The following is a 26,577-nucleotide window of genomic DNA, read 5'->3' as shown; positions in this document are numbered from 1 at the left end:
CTTGATTATGAAGCAGTTCTTGGCAGACCCCACCTAAATGCCCAAAAGTGTAGGCCACAGTTGTCCTAAAACTAGAGGATGCAAATATCCTCAACTTTTGCTAACTATATTTAGAATTACACTTGAAATGCTTCACATGATAATTACATAGCCCTCCTCATCATCTCATATTTTGCCTTCCTGGTATCTCTAGCATCTTTCATACAATAGGAATCCTTTTCCAGCAAGTGTCCACATAATATTTTCAGATAAACTGGATTGACTAGGAGACCCCAAAAGGGGAAAATAACCTAAAAGCAAAATAAAACTAGGACATACCAAAAAACAAAAAACAATGGTGATGTGGGTTGACGGTGTTTCTTTGGAGGCAGTACTCTGCTCTCATAAACTCTGTTTCCACCATAGTGGATAAACTGCCAGTTTCCCACACTGCAAGTGCAGCATATGTTAATGGAGGCAAAGGTTCACAGTCTTTCGCACCTACAGACTAGAAATTCCTCACATTCACTCTGCTCATCCCTAGGGGGCCCTACAAGATGACACAAGATTGCTGGAGCCAACACGAGGAGGACCAATTACCTTAGATCATAATACAAACTGTAAGAAATATCAAGTAAATTAAAATGGGTGTGAGCATTAATATTATGCTGACTCTACTAAAGAAAAAGAAAAAAAAAAAAAACATGATTTTTCACTAGAGAATACTTCCGAGTCACAGACCTTGTTACTAAGGCACCTCTAGTTTCTCATCTTGAACACCCTGTCCTGAGAACTGACCCCTCTATCATAAAGCTAGGTGGTTTTTCTTCCGAAGGCAAGGCCTGCCAGATCCCATCCAAAACACTCCAAATGAGACTCCTCAAACAGGCAAAAACTGCAATTAAAAAAGGGAGAGATGAGTAAATTTATTGGGAAAAGCACACATACTTATCTTTTTTTTTTTTATTTTTTTTATTGTTATGTTAATCACCATATATTACATCATTAGTTTTTGGTGCAGTGTTCCATGATTCATTGTTTGTTCATAACACCCAGTGCTCCATGCAGAACGTGCCACACATACTTATCTTTAAAGATGAGAAGAGGGGAGCCTGGGTGGATCAGTCAGTTGAACTTCCTTCCAACTCTTGATTTCAGCTCAGGTCATGATCTCAGGATCCTGGGATCAAGCCAGGTGTCAGACTCCCAGCTCAGCAGGGAGTCTGCTTTCCCTCTCCCTCACCCCCCCCCCACTCAATCAGACACACACTCTCTTTCTCAAATAAATATTTTTTTAAAAAGATGAGTAGAAAAATACTCATAGTATATTTTAAATAGTATTTAAACATATAGTGGTTTGTCTTAAGCTAAATCATTGGCCAGGTACCCATCCCATCCACAGCTTGCTGTGGTTTAAAGAGTCTGTTTCAATGAGCAAGTTTCCTACCAAGTGATTGGAAGCCTAGCGCAAATGAGCCTATGGTGTACAGCCCATAGACCACAGAGTGTTGGAGTTTAAATAAAGAAGGGTATCATATGACTTCACTGATATGAGGAATTCTTAATCTCAGGAAACAAACTGAGGGTTGCTGGAGTGGTAGGGGTGGGAGGGATGGGGTGGCTGGGTGATAGATGTTGGGGAGGGTATGTGCTATGGTGAGTGCTGTGAATTGTGTAAGACTGTTGAATCACAGATCTGTACCTCTGAAACAAATAATACATTATATGTTAAAAAAAAGAAGGAAGAAGATAGCAGGAGGGGAAGAATGAAGGAGGGGAAATCGGAAGGGGAGACGAACCATGAGAGACTATGGACTCTGAGAAACAAACTGAGGGTTCTAGAGGGGAGGGGGTTGGGGGGATGGGTTAGCCTGGTGATGGGTATTAAAGAGGGCATGTACTGGAGCACTGGGTGTTATACGCAAACAATGAATCATGGAACACTACATCAAAAACTAATGATGTAATGTATGGTGATTAACATAACATAATAATAATAATAATAATAAAAGAAGGGCCACGCTGAATCCAGGATATCCCTGCAGTGAGAAGTCTCTTCCTATTCTCTGGTGTTACATACACTGCACTGGGTCTGGGATGGGACAGAGAAGTGAGAGTCCAAGGTAATCTCTTGGACTTAAATGTCCTAGATTTCTCATATTTTCAACTCCCCCATCCATCCTAACACTCTGAAAGGTGCCTTTTCCCTGGTATCTGGATTTGCAGCTTCAGGCTATAGATAAACAACTAATTTCTAATGATTACTTGTCAATTAAAAGACTAAACTGTGCTTTTGGTTGGGACAATTTCCAGTACCTCAACACTACATTCAGAGCAGCCCAGTTAAGCTTTGTTTTCATCAGTTTGGCTTAGATTTGGTGACTGAATGAATGGAATAATCACAGAATACTTCTTTATCCAAACCTGAGCTGTGTTTGAAGGGCATCTTAGACAAAGGTAAGTAACAATAACAACTAGTATTTATTGGGCCTTTCTGTGGGCTAAGAGCTTATTACCATTTATTCTTCTCACTAACATTGTTAAGAAGGTGCTATTATCACCTCATTTTTTAGCTGAGTTAAGTGAGGTAACCTAGAGGTTAAGTAACTTGCTTGAGGTCCCATAACTGGCTAAAAAATGTTGACGCCTGACTTCAAATACAGGCAATCTGATTCCAAAGACCTCTTTTAACAATTGCACTACTGTGTCTCATTTAGAGAGACTCAAAACAATCATGAAAAAGACCCTAGAAAAATGTGAACGTGATGTTTTGTCAAATTCACTGTGATACTTTGTGGTTATTGCCTAAATAGAAGATCTTGGGGGCCATGAGTGTCAGAATAATCTAGAAATAGAACTCAAGGCCTCTGTATCTGAAATTTTCTCTTTCATATATTTTAGATTTTGGATTTACACTCATGCTATTAATTTTATATTTAATGGTTGTTTTGACATTAAAGGTACGATTGTGCTCACCTCCCTCCACCCCTTAAGTATATTCTGTGGGGGATATTACAGATATTGTTCATATAGATAACGTTGTACAATTTTAGCCTGAGGGCTAAACAAGAGGTCCTGTTTTCATTATTCTCTTGGGACAATAAAATTAATAACACTCAGCAGGGTCACTAGACTCTTGTCAAACCAGCCATTGAGTCTTTCGCATTCAAAAGATACACTGCTATAATTGACCCAGGACTATGTTTTAATTTGTGTGTCCCAATGGGATTCTTGCCAGAACATCAGATTAAAACCAATCCTAAATAGCTTTGCCATTTGTTTCAAGGATGAACATAGCACTTTGATTTTACAAATGGTGTGTAATTGTCACCAGACTCCAGGGCCGTCCAGACAGGGGCAATAAAACCATGAGCACTACCTTGAAAATCCATAGAAATCAGTCAACAGCATTAATTGGGTGTCTATGTGGTTTGAAGCGATAGTAACAAAGTTTCTTATGGAAGTCTCGTCAAATATTTAAATATTCAGTGTCATCTTCAGATCATGAGTCAGGTCAGTTTTTAATTTGGAAAGTATGACCACACTTTCCTTAAACATAGTACCAAAACAAGAGCTTGATTTTTTTTTTAATTTTAAGCCCTGCAGATATCTGTTTGTACTCACATTAATTTTTTTTTTTTTGGTCAAAATATCATGAAATGGTATTAGGATAAGGATAATGTAGTGAAGGAGTCCCAAGTACAAAGACCTAGAGAAGTCATTTGAGTGAGTGATATGGGCTGGTGGGTCTGCAGTGAACTGTTGAGCAAACATCCCTTTTAGAGGAGCAGCCAATGCTCCACTGCTGCCCACTATTGAATACAGAAGTGGGGACACGGTGTCCCAGAAGGTGCACTTGTCAAGAAAAGTGAGAAATACAGATTTTTAGGTAAGAGTTACCAGTTACTGACGTTTAAAATTGGCAATGACTCCAAAAATGATTTAAAGAAAAAAAAACAAAAACAAAAACTGTGTAGGCCAGATTTGGTCCTTTGGTAAAAATTCTTGTTAAAAATATTTAAGGAATTTTTCTTTTATCTTGTTTTCCTTCTATGAATTTTTTGTAGAGAAAACAAAGCTAAGTTATTTAACACCTACTATGTTATTGGACTATATACCACCCTATGAAATTGGTTTCATTATTCCTATTTTACAGGTGGGGAAACCATGAGAGAGATCAAGTAGTATTTTTTAGATCACTCAACTAGTGTTTTCATCTAGGTCTACCTAACTTCAAAATCCATGTCCTTTATACTATGCCCATCTTTGATGGACTACAAATAGGAATGGTTTGGGGGACAATTTCAGAACATATAATCTTCCAAAATGAAGTTTAATAAAAAAAAATCAATGTAAAATGGATAAGGCTCTACCATCTGCAGGGGAAAAAATGACTTGAAGAAATGGTTTATCAACATATAAATGACATAAGAGTGCCTCTTAGATCTAATTAAATATCTCAAATGTTATCAAGGAATCTAAAATATAACTAGTGTAAGTTATTTAAACTGTGAGCTAAATAAACGTTTAACATTATAGAACACTCTTTATATAACTGAATGGTCTCTAGGAAACCAAAAAGCAAAGGAGCCGAATAAAACAAAACAAAACTTTATTTTTTAACACTTTCCATGGAAAAGGTGCCTTGATAAGTTACCTTGATAGTTGGCTGAGTATTCTATTTAGTGAATTCTGGAGTTAACTCTTCTAGGAGAGAAGGTGGCATATTTGGCCTCCGAGCCCAGTGACTTCAGGTAAAACTATCTCACTGCCTTCACCCTCCCGCCATGTTCAGGAAATAATCTTTAGAAACATATAACAAGTGGACAAAGAAAACCTTTCTATGGAGGAGATTTCTAGTCATCTTGGTAATTAAATGTCTCAGCTAAAATATATATATATCTCAACTTCTTGTGGATTTGGGTAATACAATTTAGTCCCTGGGATCTAATGACTCCTAGAAGAGTTGAAAGTTTCTAAATCGTAAGTCTAAGGACCTGTACAGACCTTTCAACATCCCATTTGGCCCAGGTTGGAAGTCTGCAATCCCTTAACAATGCCCTCAGGGACGTGCACTGAGGGCCCCTTCATACCTGACATCACTGTGTCCCTAGTCTGTTCTCTCAGTCAACATTCCTTCTTCTTCAGCCTGTTCCCCTCCACCAAATTTTATGAAGCATAAATCCAAACCACATAGAAGTAAAAAAATTGTTATGTTACAAATGTTTAAATATATATATATATATATATATATATATAAATTTCAAATTGCTTGATTATACGTTATACCTCAATGTCATATCATACATAAATTTTCTTTGAGAATTTCAACTATCTTCATGTAACAGAAATAGCAAAAGTTTAAGTAGTTAATGTAGCTAGTATAATTCCATCACCATTCTACTTAGCTTAATCATGGCCCAGTGTAAGCATGAAATGGGAGGTGTCAATTTGTCATTTTCTACGCTCAGATCTCCCATGTCTCTCACGGTGTGAGCATCTCAACACTGGGGTGATTCTAGTGTTTAAAGAGAAGTATTTTTCATACTGCATGGCTCTTAGCACAAGCTGTCTACATTCCCCACTTCTCACCTGAAGAGGTAGCCGAATGCTCTGATGCCAAAGGAAAATCTGGCTGTATTGCACATTGCTGAAGAGTGGTGTATTGGTCTCAATTATAGGACTTCCAGGGATTTTTCAAGAATTCATGATACCAAATAGTCATCTTAAATATTAACTCTATGACTTGACTCCCTCAATCGGGCTTGATGCCACTAAAATGCAAATTAGATAGTTCCTAGTTAATTATGGTTCCACTCTCTAGTCTTGTAGGTTTGTTCATCGTGCCCTGTCCAATATTTTGTCAACCCCTCCTGCCTCAATTTTCATTCACCAAGGATAACCAGGGCAAAAATCATGACTGACTAGTAAAATATAGCTTACTAATAAACACATAGAAATAACAGATATAGATTCTCTTTTTACCTATTTATACTATTTTACTGTATACATTTCTACTTCTATGTGATCAGGAGCAGAATATTTAAACTCCCCTGTGTCTCTTTTGCTCATATGTAAATGAGGATCATAATATAGCCTGCCTCTTAGAATTGTGACAATTGAATGACATGGTACATGGGAAGAACCTAAATTGGTGCCTGGAACATTGTAAACAATTAAAAACATCCAATATTGTTGTTGTAGTTGTTGTTGTTATTCTATTTTTTAAATGAACTGAGTATTGTTCTAGGTTCTGGGAAGCAAAGATGAATAAGATCAGATCTTGCCTTTAGACAGATGAAAGTTTAGTGGGGAAGAAAAATAAAATAAATGATCATAATTCAAAAACAGCCTTCCATATATGCTTTCTTAGAATTTGCTCTAGAGTTTTCAAATGGGTATGTTTACGACCTCCTCAGTTTTCAGCTCCATGTATGTACAATGTAAAACAAATTCAACTTTTGATTTTTTTGTGATGCCAGATGTGTTTTCTGTGAAGTACCTTCTATTGAGAATTAAATGGGAAGACAACTCACGGGTTATAAAGAACAATAGATTTTACATGTCCTGCATATAATTTGTCTGAGTCAGAGTTTCCTCATCTATATCTTTACTAAATAACCTTCTTTGAATATTGTCCTCCAAATTTTTAGAGATAATAGTTATAAATCAAGATAAAGAGATTTCAGGAAATGACAAGCGAAAATGACAGTGAACAAATACTCTCCCTAAAGGACAAAAAGGCATTAGTGAACCACAGCAAAATTACCCAAAAGGACAAGGTATATAATTTAAAGGGAGAGGTCTTTTTCAAATGCCCTGAGTCAAGGAGGCCCATTTGCAGGTTTGGGCTTATTTAATAACATTAAGCAAGAACACTTAACTATCTACAAGAAGGACTAAGAGCATAAATCAGACTCAGTCCACATATTTCAAGATCAAAGCTGTAGAGCAAAATGATTTGTGGGAGGAACTAAACAGAGTGAATATATTATAGCTTTTCAGAGAATACTTAAGCATATTAGTTGTCCAAATTAGGATTTTGTTGTTGTTGATGGAGCCAAAAAGGAAAATATATGCCATTGAGATTTCATACTTCTCACCTACAGGATACTATCAGTGAAAGTAAAACTTTCTCCAACACATCCTAATGATGGACTATTAATACAGATATTATTCATTAGAAAAGTCCTAACTCTATGATCAGAAAAAAACCCAAATTTCCAAATGATTAATTCTTATGGAAATAGTTCCACATTTACCAGAACTATAATTTGCATCAATAATGAGATTTCTCCCACAAAGAAGCTAAGAACCATAATCCAGCACCAAAATGCAAGACAACCACATGAGTATTTGGCATTGGTATTTACTATCTAGATTATGTATGACTTTTGGGCCATACTTAGGCTATTTTTTTAATGTTCCGATAGAACTGTAAACTACTCTATAACTGAAAAAATATTTTGAATCCTAATTTTCTTTCCATTTCACAAACAGCTGACTTGGCCACAGTTTAAAAAAACATATTGAAAATAGTATGCATGAGTTTTCTTTCATTCAGTGAATGACTGCATAGGTCTCCCTCTCTCCCCATAGCTAAATTTCTTTTGCACTTGCTATTGTGTTGCCAAGGCACCATAAGGAATAGAACTGAACTGTCCTGCATGTAATTTGTCTAAATTAGAGTTTCCTCATCTATATTTTCACTAGACGGTAGATACTCAGTAAATCATTTTAAATATATAATGTATGAATTATTTTGGTTATTATGCTTAAAGTAACATACTGGAAAAGTGCTAAATACCTGGACTATCAGGGAAAAAAAACAAATTTTCAAAAATTTCCAAATAATTTGTACCCAAAAGGCCACATTATTTTGCTGTTTTGATTTCATTTTTCCATGACACATAAGAAGAAATGATTCCGGATATAACATGGTTTGAGCACAGAATCTGGAGACAAACTGCAAGAGTTTAAACCCTGACTCCACCACTTTCTAACTAAAAAATGTTGGCAAGTGATTCGACTTCTGTGCCTCAGTTTTCTCCTTTATAAAATGTGGGTATCAATAGTACTTATTTCATTGGGGTGTGTGTGTGTGTGTGTGTGTGTGTGTGTGTGTGTGTGTGTGTGTGTGTGTGTGTGTGTGTGTGTGAATTATTTGAGTTAATGTATTAAAACACTCAGAAGAGGTCCTGGTACAGAGTTACCACTCTTTAGGTGGTGGTTATTATTTACTCATAATATGTAATTTCATATTACATGGATTGCTTTTGTTCAAAAGGTTTAATTAAACCAGGCAATTAGCAAAATAATTTGATTCTGGTTTTCAGCAGGGCCCTTAAAGATAAGAAGAAAAATTACAGGAGAGATAGCTCTACAGTTAGATACATTTATAACTAATCAAATGACATCCAGCCAAGTCAATGTAAACCGGAAAGAAATCTTTAGCAAAATAAGAGCTCCAACTTTGTCTATTTTATTTATTTATCAGTTATTATCAACAACAAAACTAAAGTTGTAAAAAAGTTTATACAAAACAAAAATCTTGGAAAAATAACTAATATACTGAAGATGATTATAGAATCGCTATTCAAAAAGACTGCAACAAAATGATTACATTTAAATTTAATATTGATAAATGTAAAGCTTCCAAGACAAGCTGACACAATCTACATGACCACCAACATAAAGTAAAGGAGAAATGGTTCTAAGCTGTTTAGATAAGCGTTTGGGTAGATTGTGAATTCAGCATCAGTTAACATATGACATCACTTTCAAAATAGTTAATGTAATTTTGAGCAGCACTAATTAGAGTAGTCACCTCAAATAAAGATGCTAGTGGCCTCACTATTTCTGTAGTGGGTGGAGCATATGGGCTGTTTTGATTCTGAGTGCTACAGCTGAAAAAAAGGAAGGGTCTTTGGTTTGGCAACCAGAGTGAGGCAGAGTCTGGGTGATACATTATGTGCCTTAAGGATCTGGAACAGAAATATTTCAAATAAGTGCCTTCGATTATTTGACGGATTATCACAGAAGAGGATTTATACTTATTCTGTACAGGTCCAGAAGCAAAATGAAGTAGAATTATAGGAAGTTAACTTTTTGGCTGAAAATGAGAAAATATATTCTCACACATAAAGCTGTTTAATGGACTGCTTGTGAGACACAATGTTCCTTGCTTCTGGAAATCTTCGAGAAAAGTCTCTATAATGATTTATTCAGTTAGTCAGTCAATCAACAAGCATTTATTGTTTTGTGACTTTTTAAATGGCAGTGTATTCGATCTGGTGAGTAAAATAATGAATGAAGAAGGACATTGGTGTTTATTACACGCACATTGAAAGCTTGACACTGTGCTAGACACTTGGAAATATAGTATCTCACCTCCCCTTGTACAGGTAGTATATTACCATCTTTACTGTAAACTCTTCTCTATAACGCAGCCAGAGGGATTTTTAGAAAGTAAAAATATGCTCATGAAATCCCCACCTTAAAGACATTAAGTCAATTTCCACTGCTTCTAAAATAGACAAGACTTAGCATGGTCTAAAGGATTCTGGGTCCCCCTATGTGCAAATTCAGCCTCTATCCAGTCAAATTCAGCCTCTATCCAGTCATGCACCTGGTTCTCAGACCCTTCCACACCCATATTCCCTCTGACCACAGAGCTTTTGCACACATAGTTTCCTGCACCTGGGAGCATGTTTCCCACCCATCCTTACCTAGTTCACTCCCACTTTCCTTCAGAGCTAAGTTCAAACAGAGAATTGTTAGGAAGAAAATGAGGGACATAACCTAACCCCCACAAACATGTAAAAATCAATTGTCATTTCTCATAGTACTGTGCATGTCCACTTCATAGCACTTACTATTTGTAATTTTATATTTGATTGTGTACTGTTGCTGTTTATTGTATGCATGTCTTTCCCATTTGCTTGAAAGTTCCAGAAAGGCAGAACCTGTGTCTAATGTTTATTTTAGGAGGCAATAAAGCATATTGACTATGAGAACATATTCTGGAACCAGACCACCTGGATTTGAAACCCTGTTTTGCTACTTCCTAGCTATGTGACCTTCACGAGTGCTTAACTTCTTGGTACCATAATTTCCTCATTCATAAAAGGGGGTAAGTAATAGGGCCTGTTGTGAGGATTAAATGAGTTCACACATGTAAAGCATTTGGAATGCTGCCTGGCATATAGGCATTTCATAATAAAGACTATTATTTGTTGTTGAATCCCAGAGTTCCACACAAGGCCTGGCACACAGAAGATAATATTTGTTGAACAAATGAATGAATGATGAAACTGAGATGGAAAATTTAGAGCTGGATCTTGCCTTCATACTTAGGACTCTCAGAGTCCAAAGATGCTTGTTATGTCCTCTCACTAGATTACAGAGGAGAGGCAACAAAATGCTACAGGAACACAGTGGAGGATGGGAGAATGGGCAATTCAAGCTTACCTGTAAAGAACAAGTGAGATATCAATAAGGAGAAATAAAAGTAAAAGGTATTCTTGACAAAAAGAAACAACATTGGCAGAGACATTGAAGTAGCATTTAGGGAATCAAGAATAGTCTGAGAAGCGGGCACCTGGCTGTCTCAGTCAGTAGAGCATGAAAATGTTGATCTTGGGGTCATGGATTCAAGATCCACGTTGGGCATAGGACTTACTTAAAAAAACAGTAAAATAAAAAATATTTTAAAAAAAAGAATAGTGTGAGGCTAGTGAATGCAAGTTAAATCATAGAGGTGGTCATGACAAAATTAGAGAAGAATCAACATAAATGCAAAGAAATGGGAACTTTATTCTGAAGAAAACTGAGTCATCAACGCCTTTTTTCGAGCCACCATCTTATGAGTTGTTCATTTGTTTTGTTTTGTTTTATGTTTATGGAAGGATTAGACAGCTCACTGGACACAAGCAATCATTTGAATTAATATTAAAATAGCCCAAACAAGGTATGATGAGAGCTTTGCCTCTAGGACTGGCAATGGAAATAGAAAAGTAGGAATGAGAAAGCAAAATTAGTCACCCCCAAACAAGAGTTCTGTTGCATTAACTCGGGTACATTCAAATGGTAGAATATTATGCAGTCATTAAAGTAACTACATGAAAAGATGTTCAGATCATGTTTGATCAGTTTCTATATAAAACATATATTGATCAGTATGATCAGTTTCTATATATGATCAGTTTCTATATAAAACATATATTGTTCATATACATTACATCTTGACTATTATACAAATTTACTTTTTAAAATTCAACACTGTATGCCAAGATCTTACTAGTCATCTTCTTTGGTTAGGAGAATTAAAGTTGTGTTTTTAATATTCTTTTCTTCTTTTTGCTCTTTTTCCCCCCTAGCATATCCCCAAAGAACATGGAATCCTTTTGAAGGAAAAACAAAAACATGACAAAACATACTGAAAAAAAGTAAAAGTAGGGTAAAATGTCAACAGAAATTCTGGGAAGTAGAGTGATCAAAATGTGGAAATAGTTGTATAGGACTATCAGGAGGAAAAGGGGGAGATTCCAAATTGATCTCAGCATGTCACACCATTGGGACAGGAAAAACACGAGAGCATGATCAATTTGTTCCATATTACATAATAATACTATTACTTGGTAATGATTTGATGGCTTTGTTCTCTCATCATACACCTTTCTCCTTTGCAGAGACAATGATTGTTAGTGCCATTGTGTTTTTTTTTCATCGCTGGATTAAGGTACTTGTATGAAGGAACCAGACATCAGCTTTCATAGAAAAAAAAAATCAATTGTAGAATTGCCCAGGATCCTTCTGAAGCTTTAGCAAGGGAGGAACCAACAGTTACAAACTGACTACAACATAATATTAAACTCAGATATACTTGGGGCTTTGGATATTTTATTTTATTACCTTTTTTTTTTTTGAGAGAGAGAGAGAGAGAGCATGAGCAGGGGGTGAGGGGCAGAAGGAGAGGGAGAGAGAGAATCCCAAGCAGACTCCACACTCAGCCTGATGTGAGGCTCAACCTCACGACCTCCAGACCATGCTCCGAGCCAAAACCAAGAGTTGGACACTTAACCGACTGAGCCACCCAGGCGCCCCAGCTTTGGACATTTTAAAGACTCTTGAGCAGTTTTAAATAGAAATAAACTCTGGCTTAAAAAAATCAATTCTACCCAAGGATATTATATGCAGGACTTTTACTTTGGATAACTCAGAAGAGTTTGGGTATCATTTCCAGTAGAAAGACAACTCCAGAGGAAATATCTAATAGTATCATATTTCATTAGCATAACTGATTGAGCTAAGACCAGTGATGGCAAATCACCTAAGAAAACATGGTATTCTAACCCACTGAAGTCTTTTTGCCTTCTGAGCTATAAACACGACATCTCGACATTAAATTTAATTATTTAATATCTGCAAAGATAGATGCTGAGCGCATGTTAATTTATAGCAAAGAGTATAAAGTGTCCCATTCAAAAAAAACCATCAGTTTGAAAAGTCACACGCAGAAATACATTTTCTTCATATCTGTGTTTTATGAGTGTTTTATAAAATTAGGCATTGTGATTTTGTTGTTACTATTAATCTATATATTAGTTTACATTTACATCTCTATCCTTGACCTCTCACCGTTTCTCCAGTTTCATTTTTCTCACTATCTACAGGACAATTACTTGGGCACTCTTTGTGTGAATCTATTATCACCCCTTTCTAGCATGTTCTTTGCCAACTATCCTCATTACCACTTATCCTTGAGGTTGTCTGTGTTTGTTAATGGAGTCTAGCATTGTCTTTCTGACATGAGAAAAAAAATCAACTGTGTCTCAGTCATCTGTCCAAAATGCAATCTCATGGAATATGAGAAACTACTCTTTGTGCAGTCTTCCATGCCTTAAGGACAAGCCAAGTTTGACTTTAAAATGGCCTATTAATATCACTACTTAGCAACAGAGTTTTAATGTAAAATCTCTCAGAAAAATCTTTACTACAGCAAAAGGAATACGTAACTTCTGCTGTTCTTATAGATTTTAATGGATTTTTAATCTACCGATGGTAGGCTGTAAATTCGAGCTCAAAGGAAACACAAGTGCAACTCAATGGGAAGTTTTATTGGATTGCTTACAGAGAATTATAGTTATGATCAAAAGGCAGGACTGAACAAAGCCTGAATGCCTCTCTTCTCTTTTCAAGTGATTTGAATGCTTCATTTCTTCCTGTGTACTTCCTAAATTAGAATTTAAATGAATAAGGCAAAAAGTCTAAGTTAGGCAGCATGAGGTTGAAGCAAGAAAAGCAAAGTTTTGGAAAACTCACAAGTGGCAAAGAGCTCCCTGAATAATCAATACTTTGAGATATTTATATCCAAGAATTATTAACAATTTATTCAAGTATGTTCATTCTTTGTAATAGCAAAGGCATCTATCATGTATAGACTGCATGGGGAAACAAGATCAGTGAACTAACAAACATTTACATAAATACTTAAAAGTTAAGAAAGAAAATACTATTTCCAAAACAATGAGTGCAGGTTTTATAAAAAAGAAGACATTTGAACTTGAGCTAATAGTTGGCTACAGCATCAAGGACAGGGCCTGAGCATATAGGGTTTTGAATATCAGTCTATTAAATTTAGATGTCATCCAGCAGGTCGTTCAGGGCGACATTAACCATTTTTGAGCAGGGCAGTTATAGGACCAGAGCAGTGATTTAGGAAGACTAATCCCTTTGTAGTGTGTACAATACATTATCATAGAAAGAGCCTAGAGGTAGAGACACCAGCTAACAGGTTAATAAAATGCTGCAGGTAAGAAGTAACAATGACCCATTTTATTCTCTTCTAAGGAAGGAGATGTATAGTTACAGGAAATTGATTTCTAAAAATTATTTGTTGAAAATGATACTCCATTAGGTTTGATGATATTTTATGGTATATATTCTACCAGAAAGAAAGAAAAAAAAAAAACACAAAGATTATCTACAAGAATAGAAATCCTAAACCAAATGCCTACTCAGTTAAGTCTACCATATCCCATCTCATTTTCACTACAATAACTTTTCCCCATATGAATCTCAAAGCTTCCTCTCACTCCTTAGCAATTACTGAAAACTTCCTTAATAACAGGGCTTTGAGATAACTGTTAGAACTTTCCCTGACTTCTAATTTCTGAAATATATGATGAAAGCATAACAAACAGGAACCTGTCTGTTCTCTCATACTTCAAAGGCCTAAAAGCCAGAGATCCATCCATATTAAATAAACCCTTATTTGTCTTTTAAATTTATAAGTTTGAAACACTGTGAAATTCTTTTTTTTTTTTCTTTCTTGTAAGAGAGCCGTTTCTCACATTCATGTAATCAGCAATATTCAGGAAACATACTCTTCCTTGAGGTCCTTTTGATAGGTGATCTCAATCATCATCTCTAGCACTGCACCAATTATGAATATAGTGCTAAATAGTGGATTGTTTCTAAGTAAGGACACCAAGTGTGTTCTCAAGTCTTACATAGGAGGTCTCATCCTAACACCCAAGGGAAGTTTGGTACTGCCTTCAAATGAATTCTGTCTCTGGGAAAAGCAGTCTACCAAAGTCCACAATTCCCTATTATAAATAGCTGTTCTTTTTTAGTCTCTAGTCCTAGTTCTTACCCACAAATCTTTCATTTCATTTTTCAAGTCAAGTCATATTTTACTTTCTTTCTCATTGGCCCTATGTACTATTTTCTTCCTAAAAAAATTTATGTGAAGAAGAATTTTATATATATATATATATATATATATATATATATATACACTTTTTAAAGAGTTATTATTTATTTTAAAGAGCAAATGTGTGTATATGTGAGCTGGGCGGGGGGGGGGGGCCTGAGGGAGAGAATCTTCAAGCAGACTCCCCGCTGAGCATGGAGCCCAACACGGGGCTTGATCCCATGACCCATGAGATCATGACCTGAGCTGAAACCAAGAGTTGGATGCTTAACTGACTGAGTCACCCAGGCTCATATATGCATACATATATATGTATATGTTTTATAAAATCATGAAATCAAGACATTGCTGAAATATTAAGACCTATTGAGACAAATTCCAATATTCAACACATTTGAAATACTAAGCTTAACAATGGCAGATATACTATAACTCTTACAACAGGAGAAGGGCTTCTATTTATGATAGAACAAAAGGTATGATAATTAAAAAGAGGAAATTTAACCAATGATGTAATTACCTTGCAAATATCTGTTTCCTTTCAGGTAGGCAATGAGAAAAATAAAGCCCATGTATTATTCAACTGTTCCAGTCACAAATTTGTGCTTCTTTTAGACAAAGATGAGAATTTTTTGGAGGATATCATAATCAAAGAAGTCAAAATTGAAAACACAGAGTTAAGCCTCCGTATCAGAAAACCAAGGAAAATTGTAAAACCATGAATATTTCCCCAGAAGTTCCCATACTGGGATAGGATCCACCAAAGAAAAAAGATCCTGTTTTCATTTCCAAACATCACGATGTCACTTTTGGACACACGGATATATGTACATAGATGAAGATGGGTATTACTTAAACTCTGATTCATAAAATTCTATTAGGAGAAAGGAGAGACCAGATGCAATGAATGCATTCCTACTACGGCACGTTCTGCGTGGAGCACTGGGTGTTATGCACAAACAATGAATCATGGAACACAACATCAAAAACTAATGATGTAATGTATGATTAACATAACAATAAAAAATTTTTTAAAAAAGTAAAAATACAGGAACCAAACTGATATTATCTCAGTATAAAAGAAGTATATATGTGACCAAACATGATTTTATTCAAAAATTCTTTATTAGATGTATAGGGAAATCACTTTATTACTTGTCTATTACATTAATGGTATTGGAAAAATAGAATTTGTTAAACTGGTAGATTTCACAGATGTAAATGTATTTGAATGGGTTACTGGAATACGCAATTTTAGAACTGTTGTCAGAAAATGTTGCTTGTGTTTCCATTAAAAAAAATATTCTGTAACTGTTTTTTCCAGATCCTTCAAAATAAATACTTCAAAGTGAAAAAAAAAAATAGTTCTTAAAAACCAGTATAGGAATCTCCTCTTTTGGAGAGCCCTCTCTGGTTGATCTTTTCCTCTACACTGAGAATGTGGTCAGATGGGAAAAGGGACATTAGAGGGATTTTAGAAACAACTGGATTCTATCAAGCCCCAATGACAGTCAATATCAATGATACCATGTGATATTAGTGATATCAGATCATATTTGAAGCCCCTGTTGGCAGCAACACTCTTAGTTAGGTAAGCTTTGTATTTCATCCAAGATGCTATTGATTTGAGGACAACCCAATATTTTATGTGTCACCAAGAAAAAAATACTCTAGCAAACCACAGATTTAAGATGCATCACAATTTCGTATGTTAAAATGTGCTAAAATGTGTCTTAAACCAACAAATTTTGGTGTGACTTTTATACACAGATTACAGAAACTTTGAGGGGAGATAACTGATGGTTGGGAGAAAACAGAACCAAATCAGGTAGGAAATAACCTTCTTTTGATTGACATAAAAGTGAAGAAAAGAGAAGAAAATGAAGATCATGTTCTCAGAATTTATATCAATTCTCTCTTCTCCTGCCTTGCATGAATTTAGAAGTAAGATAAGAGGTGGACAATAGAAGACCTTAGGGCAAAAAAGCCAAAGAGCATACGAGTTACTTCACTGTCTGGCCCTGACAGACCTCATAGTGCTAGCAGCTGGGAGCCTCCTTTTGTTTTTTAATGCAAAAGCACAGTTTCAGTAACTTAGTGTTTGCATTTTGTTCCCTTACTCAGTCTACTGAGTTTCCATTAATTCTTACCTCAGGTGTCTGTCATCAGTTTTTAATCTTGGTTAAAAACTTGGTCTCCTGGGACAATCTGCTACTGTTGCCAAGTCTCTGTGATGTTCACAGACAGTTTTATCAGTGTGACTACTTCCTATTCTCTGTGGATGGAGTTTCCAGTCATGGTACTCCACCCTTATTCCCTGGATCACCCCACAGCTAGACATTCAACACCTGTCGGGCAAGGTATTTCCCTACCACGAGATCATCTGATGCTCTGTACGTATGAGCTTCCGCATATTATTAAGATCTGCTCTAGTAGCCTACTCCTTGTTGTGACGTTCTCCCATACTCAGTTTTCTGCTTTCTGTAGTCCAGTGACAGCTCAGCCCTGATTCTATCAGGTAGAGATATTTTCAGATTAACCAGGTATGGCAAGGCAGTATTAAAGTCTTTTATTTGTGTATCTTATGTGTTCCAGACATGATAAAGAGATGAATTAAAGAAAATGCACAACTATCCAGTACTGGGAACAGAACATTTCAGAGGCTGAATGGAGAAGGAAAAAGCTCTATCGCACAGAACCCAGAGCAAGTTTAATCTCAACCTAAGATTCCGGAAAAACTATGAAAAGTAATTTATAATTGAGGATTATATGTAAAACCAATCTGATGAAAGATAAATTATTTAGTGAGTAAAGTACCGAATCATAGCTTAGAGTTCATTTTAAAAGGAAATATATTTTCTACCGTTTGTTTAAAACTGGTTAGGTGGGTAGGTCAAAAATATTAGAATTATTCCTATTCACAAAGAACAAACTGGGACAAGGAAGCTACTAAGCAACTTACCCATTTGGAAATGATAGAGTTTGTGAGAGCCAACCTTAAAAAACAGATCTTTTGACACATGGGCTTATGCTTTTCCTACCATATAATGCTGTTGGCAGGGTAAGTTTTAAGATTAATGGATGAAATTTATGCTTGGGTTAGGACACAATTACTTTGAATTTTGTTTCATTATTTTCTGTTGAATAAATAAAATTATGATAAAATGAAAAGAAATCACTTTCAACCCAGTAGGAATATAATAGGTTAAATCGTTGATACAATTTTTTTGTTGTTGTTGTTTTTTTGGACCAAATTACTATCTTTAAAAGTAATACATCAAATGTGGTTCTTTTTAATATGGTTGGCATCCAATAAATGTTGATTTGATAGAGTTTTATCTTTCTGTAGATTACAAAAAATGATCATGAGTGAAATATCTAATTCAAAACATGGCCATCAAAATTATGACATATCAAAATATTGCTCTTAAAATCAGATACATATCCTTCTGCCTTACAAATCCAAATTTAACACTCTTATCAATGGGGAAAAAGATTGACATTTAACATGAAAACGAACCATGTCATTCTTGGGCTTGAATGGAACTTTACCACTTTTTAATTCTAAGTGAACTCACATTCGGCATAGTCTCCTGTGATTCCTCTCCGAACTCAGCAGGTGTCATTCATTTGCTTTGCCTTCCAGCATCTCCCTCCAAGGTAAAGCAGAGCAGGTACACTTGGACCATATCCATAATAGCAGCTCATGTCAGCCACCATATATCTATTGTTCCTCCTGCCATTATTTCTTTTCATTCTTTCTTTTATATGTGTCCCTTAAAAAAACTAAACTAAGGGGTGCCTGGGTGGCTCAGTCATTAAGCGTCTGCCTTTGGCTCAGGTCATGGTCCCAGGGTCCTGGGATCAAGCCCCGCATCGGGCTCCCTGCTCGGCAGGAAGCCTGCTTCTCCCTCTCCTACTTCCCCTGCTTGTGTTCCCTCTCTCGCTGTCTGTCTCTGTCAAAAAATAAATAAAATCTTTAAAAAAAAAAAAACTAAACTAAAACAGAGAATGAAAGTATGGAACATAAATTATTAATGCAGGCTAAAGTAATATGCATCTAACAAAACACTTGTGTTCTAGTAGAGCATAGCCTAAAGAAGGTTAAAAGCACACAACAGCTTAAAACTAAGAAGAGATGCACCCCAAAACACTACAGCTCCATATATCCAAGCAATGACAATAAAAACCCCAAACAAACAAATAAACAAAAACAAAATCTGCAGGAAGACATTAGGAGGCAGAGTGTAATTACCCAATTTGGAAACTGACCAGGACACTGTGGTTAAAACCCTTCTTGCTACAAATGTTCTGAGGAATCTTTAATGACTACAAATGGTTAGGACTTCATGTCCACACCTCATCTGAAAGATGATGACAACCAGCAGTTAGTCCTCCCTGCCACTATCCAGGGATTGGAGTCAATTCTGACTCAGAGAATAAAGGGCCACCTATGGAAATCGCAACCAACATTCGCTATCCTTGGCTGCCTTGGCTAATCTACATGAAGCAAATTACTTAAATATCAAGAGTATCACTGCCATGTTTTAATAGAAATATATAGTGATATAATTCCTCATCTTATATAGAATTATGAATTAATGCTATGTATACTCTTTGGGTAAAACTTGTTAAATCCTACACTTTGACCAATATTGAATAATGAATAGGTACCTATCAGTGAGGCATTAGATGCCTATTGTTTAATCTATGTATGGTTACTATCACCCTAACTTATTTTTGCCTCTTATATTTTTTTAAGAAACTGACTCAAGTGCAGTAATTAAAATACATTACAGTAGTGCAAGTGAAATTTGGAAAACTGCCAACATTTTCAAGGACTTATAATTTTCTTTTTCAGAGGAAAAACTAGTTTTGACATCTTTGTGCAAAACAGTCAGTAACAGTTACTTACAATTTCAGGAAAATCACTGTTTTAATCATGACCTTTCAGCTGTCCTTGATTGAAAAAAAATTGGCCACCTACAGAAATAATTCTGTTGGGCCCTCATCTCTCTACTGATTGATGGCCTCATGTGGTTCTACATGTTCACAATTATAAATAAAACTATATAAAAGTGTCAGAGCCAGCTCCCATCTAAGTGGAATAAAACAGTTCTAATCGACAATAAAGGGGACTTTCTTTAAGTGACATCTTTCCCATATACCTGTATCAAAATCAAATGGTACATTTATCTCTGATTAAATGTGTGTTCTTTTGGTCACCATTCACTACAACCATTAATTTAGCATCCATTGTGTAAAAGACACCGTATTATACTCTGTCGGGGGTGATGGAATGTGGATAAAATAGTTTCTGCAATAGAGAACCTATTATCTGATGAAACACTCAACCAACTAACATAATAAATATGGACACTATGCATGCACATGTGAAGATATCTTGCTTGCAGATACATATGCATAAATATCAAGTTTGGTTAAATATATTGGTACGAAAATATATATACTTCAGCAACAATATATCATCAATATATATTTAAACTTATAGAAACATAAGTATGTTATACCAGCAAACTTTTTAACTAAAATATTAGATGTCTCTAAGTGTTAGTATGGAGTTTTTCAATAGAAATGAAAACAAAGACTCATCCTACTAGTTAAAGGTTTCCCACCTACTGTACAAGCAACAAAAATAGAGCTGGCATTCAGGACTCCATTAGAAGTTTATTGAAGCTCTGTGAGGTTAGAAAGCTTTTAGGAGTTCAGCATAAATCATTCAATACACTAAAAAAAAAAAAAGACTTTAAAAAGATTTTCCCTTTGTATTCAATTTCTATGAGTGATCTCCAATTTACAACCTTATGCTCTACCCAGAAATTGAATTAATCAATACAATTATCTCTTTAGAAATCTCTTTTGTCAACTATGGTAGTTCATACAACAGAAAGGAAGATTGAGATTCCTTAGATAGTAGGCTTGATGGCAAGATTCAGCTAGATTGAGGGGCTGGCATGAGAAATGGGCATGGTATAGGCTCCAATATTGTTTTGGGAAATTATAAAAATAAAGTGATCCTTATCTCTAAAACAAAAACCAATTATCTAGTAGTTGCAGTCTAAAACAGTTTTATGGAAAACAACACTAGAAAACTGTATTAACAGATCATGAGTACTGATAAAAAACATTATCACATGAAATTCTACACTAAAATAGTCATCTTTTTTATTTTTTTAATTTAATTTAATTATGTTATGTTAATCACCATACATTACATCATTAGTTTTTGATGTAGTGTTCCATGATTCATTGTTTGCGTGTAACACCCAGTGCTCCATTCAGTACGTGCCCTCCTTAATACCCATCACCAGGCTAACCCATCTCTCCACCCCCCTCCCCTCTAGAACCCTCCGTTTGTTTCTCAGAGTCCATCGTCTCTCATGGTTCGTCCGTCTCCCCCTCCGATTCCCCCCCTTCATTTTTCCCTTCCTGCAATCTTCTTTTTTTTTTTTTTAACATATAATGTATTATTTGTTTCAGAGGTACAGGTCTGTGATTCAACAATCTTACACAATTCACAGCGCTCACCATAGCACATATCCTCTCATCTTTTTTAAAACAAGTAAATACATATTTCTAGAGGTGACCAAAGTGTTCACAAGCACCAATTAAAAAAAATTTCAGTTCATTTCCTGTTGCTGAAGCATTCTTAGTAATAGTCTAGGGACATGATTTCAACATACAAACTAAAAAGGAACTGAGACAATTATTAAGCTAATTTAGACCCATTTAATACTTTCACATGAAATAATCAAATAATTAGGGCAAAAGTTTTTTATATTAATTATCTTTATCATACATATTTACTTTGTGCATATGATAATCTCTGGCAAATTTAACATTAAAAAGGGAAAGAGAAGAACACAATATACCTGCCTAATTAAAATTAAAAACAGCTATTAAGAAAGCAATTTAAAAACCGAAATGATCTAAACTGCTTATCTTTCTAGTCTGTATTTGCAGATTGCCCAAATTTTCTCTTATGGAGTTAAGCCCAATTTGACAAGAATATATAGAATTGAGTTCAAAAATAAAAATCTATAAATCCTTGCTTTAAAAAATTCAACTAATCAACATCTTCAGTCAATTAGAAAATATACTGATGTTAGGGATTTACTAAGAACAGAACTGAAACTCCCAAGAAATATTCTGGAGTGAGTATAGTCTACCTAATTGTTTACATATTTTCCATATATAAAGCTTTGAATAAATATTTATTTGGTTTGGCCCAAGTTTGTACTATCTGCTTTGAAGCACATGGTTCTTATATATAAAGCAATTGAAAATCCGTTTGTTATCAAAACAATATTACATATTAACCACATTACGACATAATAAAACAATAACAGCGTACTATAGACATGTGTAAAAACAGAGTAACATTGAAGTAGCACTGAGTTAGTAAGAACTCCTACAAATTATCATTTTATTTTAACATATTTCACTGATATGAACTCCACAGGCAAGTCCTGCATATATGACAGCATTGTCTAAATGAAGAAACCGAGGTAGCAGAGAAGACAAAGGTTAAGTTTTTGTCAAAGAAAGGTCAGTCAGGTAAAGAACCCACCGCCTTTACTCAGTCTTCAGCCAATATGCTCACTGCTTAAATGAAAACCTCTTGTTTATATTCAAACACTAGGATACAAAGAAATAAATAAGTTCATGATTTTTTAGTCCCTTGAAGTTGAAACATACTGTTTCCTGCTAATACTGTTCTGATTAGCAAGTTTTGTTTCACAGGCAGAAAGAGGAAAATATACAACTCAAAATGCTCTAACCTAAAGGAAAGCATTTCTATCTGAGTAACTAACCACTTGTCAGTTAGCATTTTCGAAGGTGGAGATGGGGTTTAGACTGTTGACCATCTCTGAACTTAGGTGATGTTTTAGTTCCTCATTACCAGATTAATTTAATACCCCCTCCTTGGCAGGTCTGTGCTAAATATTTGCTTAAGATTTTATAGAAAATATTCCATTTAGGAGTCATAGTTCTGTGCGTATATTTTAATAAACGTAACTACAAAGGAGACCATAGACAAAGGAAAATTTATGGTTTATTTTAAATAATAATAATAATAATAATAATAAAACTCCTATTTTGTCCAAATCAATGTCATTCAGGCTTGTTACTTTAAACTGTATACAATTCCTAAGTGATAGGGATTCAGAATTTGGTGTCAGATAAGTCCTGGTCTGCCCACTCCTTGTGTGCTTTTGGATTGCGTGCACTCTGTTTACATCAATTTGTTCATCTGTAAAATGAGGATAAAAGTGATACCTTTCCCTAAGGGCTATCACAGAAACCAGGGTCTAAGTGTTTAATGATCATTATTCATTATTATTAGTCTTATTGGGCTGCTCACATTGTAAGAGGGCATCTTAACCACGGCTGAAAACTAGGCAAAAGTTGGCAACAGGATATGGCAGTAAGGGAACACAGATCTTCTACCCAAAAGGGGAACAGAAAAATTTTGGTGGGAAAAAAGAAAGAAAGAAAGAGAGAGAGAGAGAGAGAGAGAGAGAACAGTCATGACTCAAGTTTATGACATTCTTTTCCACTTGGATAATGATTTGCTATTTTTCAACCAGACCTTCAGGATGTGATATACACTTCAAAGCCTTCCTTTACATAAGATTTAAACATATTGTCTAGCTGTTTATCAGAATCTCTCTATTTGTGGCTGTGTCTATATCTATTGTTTTGAAGAACAACAAAAATGAATAAATTCCATGTGAGCTCACTGTGAGCCCCCCAGGAGGGCAGTCTGTGTCTTTTCTACTTATCACTGTGTCCCCTGTGTGATGATATATGAAATTGTAACCTGGTGTATTAACTTTCCCCATTCCATGTATAGTCTTTCTCATCTGGGTCGCAAGGAGCCAGAGGGGAAAAAAAAAAAAACTCCTGCTTTTACATATAGAAAATTACTGTTTATGTGTAATAGCAAAAGATTTGAGTGTTTGGGGCTCTTTTAATTTAGGGAGAAGGTAGAGTCACAGCAGGAAGAAGGCCCAAAAGCTAATGTGAGGGCCCTGCACCCCTACTGTCACAGGGCACATCCAGACTGAAGAGGTTGGTGTGAGGTGGGAAACAGGGGAAATCCCTTTCTGTTTAAGCTCCGAGCAAAATGAGGACTTATGGCTGGCTTCCTGAGCAGCACTCAGTGAGTCAGCAACTTTGCAGATACCCCATGACAAACCGAAGTAGGGAGAGAAGAGTACAGGGATGGCTGCGCAGAGGGTCAAGGCTCCAGAGGCTGTGATAACCTGTTTGACCCTCCACAGTATGGAGTTAGCTGAGGGAAGGTGCTGACAGACTGAAGGGATCTCAGGCAGATGGGACCACAGCATGGCCAGGGTGACTGAGCTTGTAAGAAATGCCAGCAGGGATGGATGACCATGACTAGAGCTCGTGACAGGACAATTGTACAACTCATTTGCTCCAGTAGAGGACTTCTCATCTTTCCTCTTTCCCTTGAACAGTTAAACGTATCAATATCCATGTCCCAGAACCAAAATGTTGGAGTAATTATTTCATGACCCACAATTAAAGCATACTGCAATTTTCGGTCACAACAGCCAATTCTCTCTGAGTCATATAGTGAACCCATTAAACTTAGAATCTCTAGGTCTGAAAGAATGCCTTCTAATGAAAAAGGTGAAAGCTACTGTCCTCTACATCCAATCATATCTCTGGTAAACCAGGGGGAGAAGTTCAAATGCATGGCTTGGAATAGAGCCCATGCCAGCAGATTGTGCTGGGTAGAAATAACACTAGTCTGTCTAGGTAAGATCAGTGCCAATGGTTCCAACTAAAATTAGAAAAAAGGAGACAGTACCTTGGCTCATGCTTATGTTGGAGACAAGACTCTAACTCCTGCTAAAGCCAAATGATGGCAATTCAATTCCTGCCTGCCAGTTGCAAATCCCTACACTACCACTGCCGTACTATCAGAAGACATTTGCAATCCAGTGCACCTAACAAGAGAGGTGATTTTTTTAGATGTCACTTAATGGGTGAACAACTCAAGTGCTGGCAACTCAAAGGTATGCATGCATTTATTCTGAGACAAAAAGGTATTTTCCAAAACTATAGGTAGATTGTCGAGGAGAAAAAAAAATTAGTAGAACCTTATTAATTTGAGGTAAAGAATAATTATTAATTTATTAATTTTAGTGTACAACTAAGAAAAAGAAATCAAGGACAGAATGACCTCATTCCCTCCACAAAACATCATCAAAAAATCCACAACACTTTTCATGCGTTTCAACAAATACAATTTTGCTCTAAGCTCATACGTGTCATGAGGCACCATGCCATAGTGGAATGAAAACTGAGCCAGGAATCAGGAAATCTGGGTTCTTTTTCTGGCTCTGTCACTTATTAACTGTGTAAAATGATGCAAAATTTAACCTCTCAGAGCCTCAGTTCCTTGTCTCCAAAATCAGTGACTTAGATAAGCATTATCCAGCTCTTAGATTCTGTATTGCTCTCTAAATCATTACTGATTAAATGAAATTTTAAATTTTATATGGTTTTTAAAACGAGTCTAAATATTAAGTCTTTCATAAATCCTGGGTTTGGAAATCAAATATATGTAATAACCAAGGGATTCTGATTTTAATAGTAAAGAATTAAATACTTTTTTAAAAATTTGATCTACTCCATGACGGCAATACACACACTCATAGATAGGGCCAATGGGACAGTATTTGTGTATCTTAGCAGATACTATAAACTTTTGGCAATTGTCAAAGTCACATAAAGACTGACATCATTTAACATTCTTCGAAGGAAAGAGTGTACTGCTGCTGGACGGAAGGAACTTCTCCAATTAATTCAGATTCAAGTTCCATATTAATTCAGGAAGCTAAAACTTGGGGGAGGCTTTCAGGTGCTGAGTGACATGATACACTCAAAACTCACCCCAAGACCTCTGCCAAATTTAAACTACTTTTCTTTCTACATAGGTGATAATTGTACTATTGCCTCTATCTCCCCAGGATTTTCAAGCAATCTACAGAATTTTACTCAAAGCACCCTAATGCTCAAAATACTAACTACTGCCTCAATAGACCAGCAGAACCTGGCTCCTCCACTGAGTAGTACCCAGCCTGGGAAGCAGACGTCCAGCCTTCCTGGCTGGTGCTGGACCATCAAAGAACTATCTGCACCAAAGAACTATCAGCACCAAAGACAATTCATAACTCATAAATGTGATCAATAGGATAATCACTTCCCTGGCTGTCAGCAACTGGAGTTCTGGTTTTATTTCTGGCACTAACTCTTGGGATTCTGGGCAAGTCCTACAAGCACTCTGTTAAATGCTATTGATAATGATGCTTCCTGAATACATGCACTATAAGAGTTATGTATTCCCAAGTCCCAAAAATACTTCCACTCCATATTGTGCATTAGTGTGGAAGGAAAATCTATATTTTATCCTCTTTTAAGTCACAGACCCTTTTGGAGGATGTGATAGAATCAAGTGATCTGGATCCTTTCCTCAGAAAAAAATGCACCTGAAAAATCTTATATACAAGAATTTCATGTAAATATTGGGGGGGTGTCTCTGATACTAGAAGGAGGTTCATAAATTCAGGTGAACACCCTGGTCTAGAGTACCAATCCTTTCTGTACTTAATTAGCTGTATGATGATGGAAACACTGAATCTGACTTTCTTCATCTATAAAAACATAGATAATGAAATTGATCTTTCTGCCTACATCTTGTAACTATGTTGAGCATGAAATTTTTGAATATGAATGTATGTGAAAACAATCTAGATAGAACTCTGTGCAACTCTACGTTGCTATTGTTCCTTCACCCTAGTCCTTTAGTGCTGTCACAGAACATT

At 35.9% G+C, this 26,577-nt stretch overlaps 1 protein-coding gene across 15 annotated transcripts in view; it reads right to left on the bottom strand.

The window, feature by feature from the left end:
* The window catches only part of SOX5 (SRY-box transcription factor 5), a 1,040,220-nt gene that overhangs the window by 635,604 nt on the left and 378,039 nt on the right, over positions 1–26,577 (bottom strand). The window contains exons 6-7 of one of the 15 annotated variants that reach the window (XM_035729355.1): positions 1,064–1,159; positions 721–874 (exon numbers count right to left, since the gene is read on the bottom strand). The exons of 13 other annotated variants lie outside the window; for them this stretch is intronic. The gene's annotated coding sequence lies outside the window, so the exon portion shown is untranslated. The remainder of the gene's footprint in view (positions 1–720; positions 875–1,063; positions 1,160–26,577) is intronic. One more of the 15 variants, XM_027594379.1, reaches the window with a different exon arrangement.

The sequence above is a fragment of the Zalophus californianus genome, chromosome 9, assembly GCF_009762305.2.
Source record: "Zalophus californianus isolate mZalCal1 chromosome 9, mZalCal1.pri.v2, whole genome shotgun sequence".
NCBI classification, from domain to species: Eukaryota; Metazoa; Chordata; class Mammalia; order Carnivora; family Otariidae; genus Zalophus; species Zalophus californianus.
The sequence above is the reverse complement of the archived record's forward strand: the minus strand, read 5'-3'. Positions and strand labels throughout refer to the sequence as shown.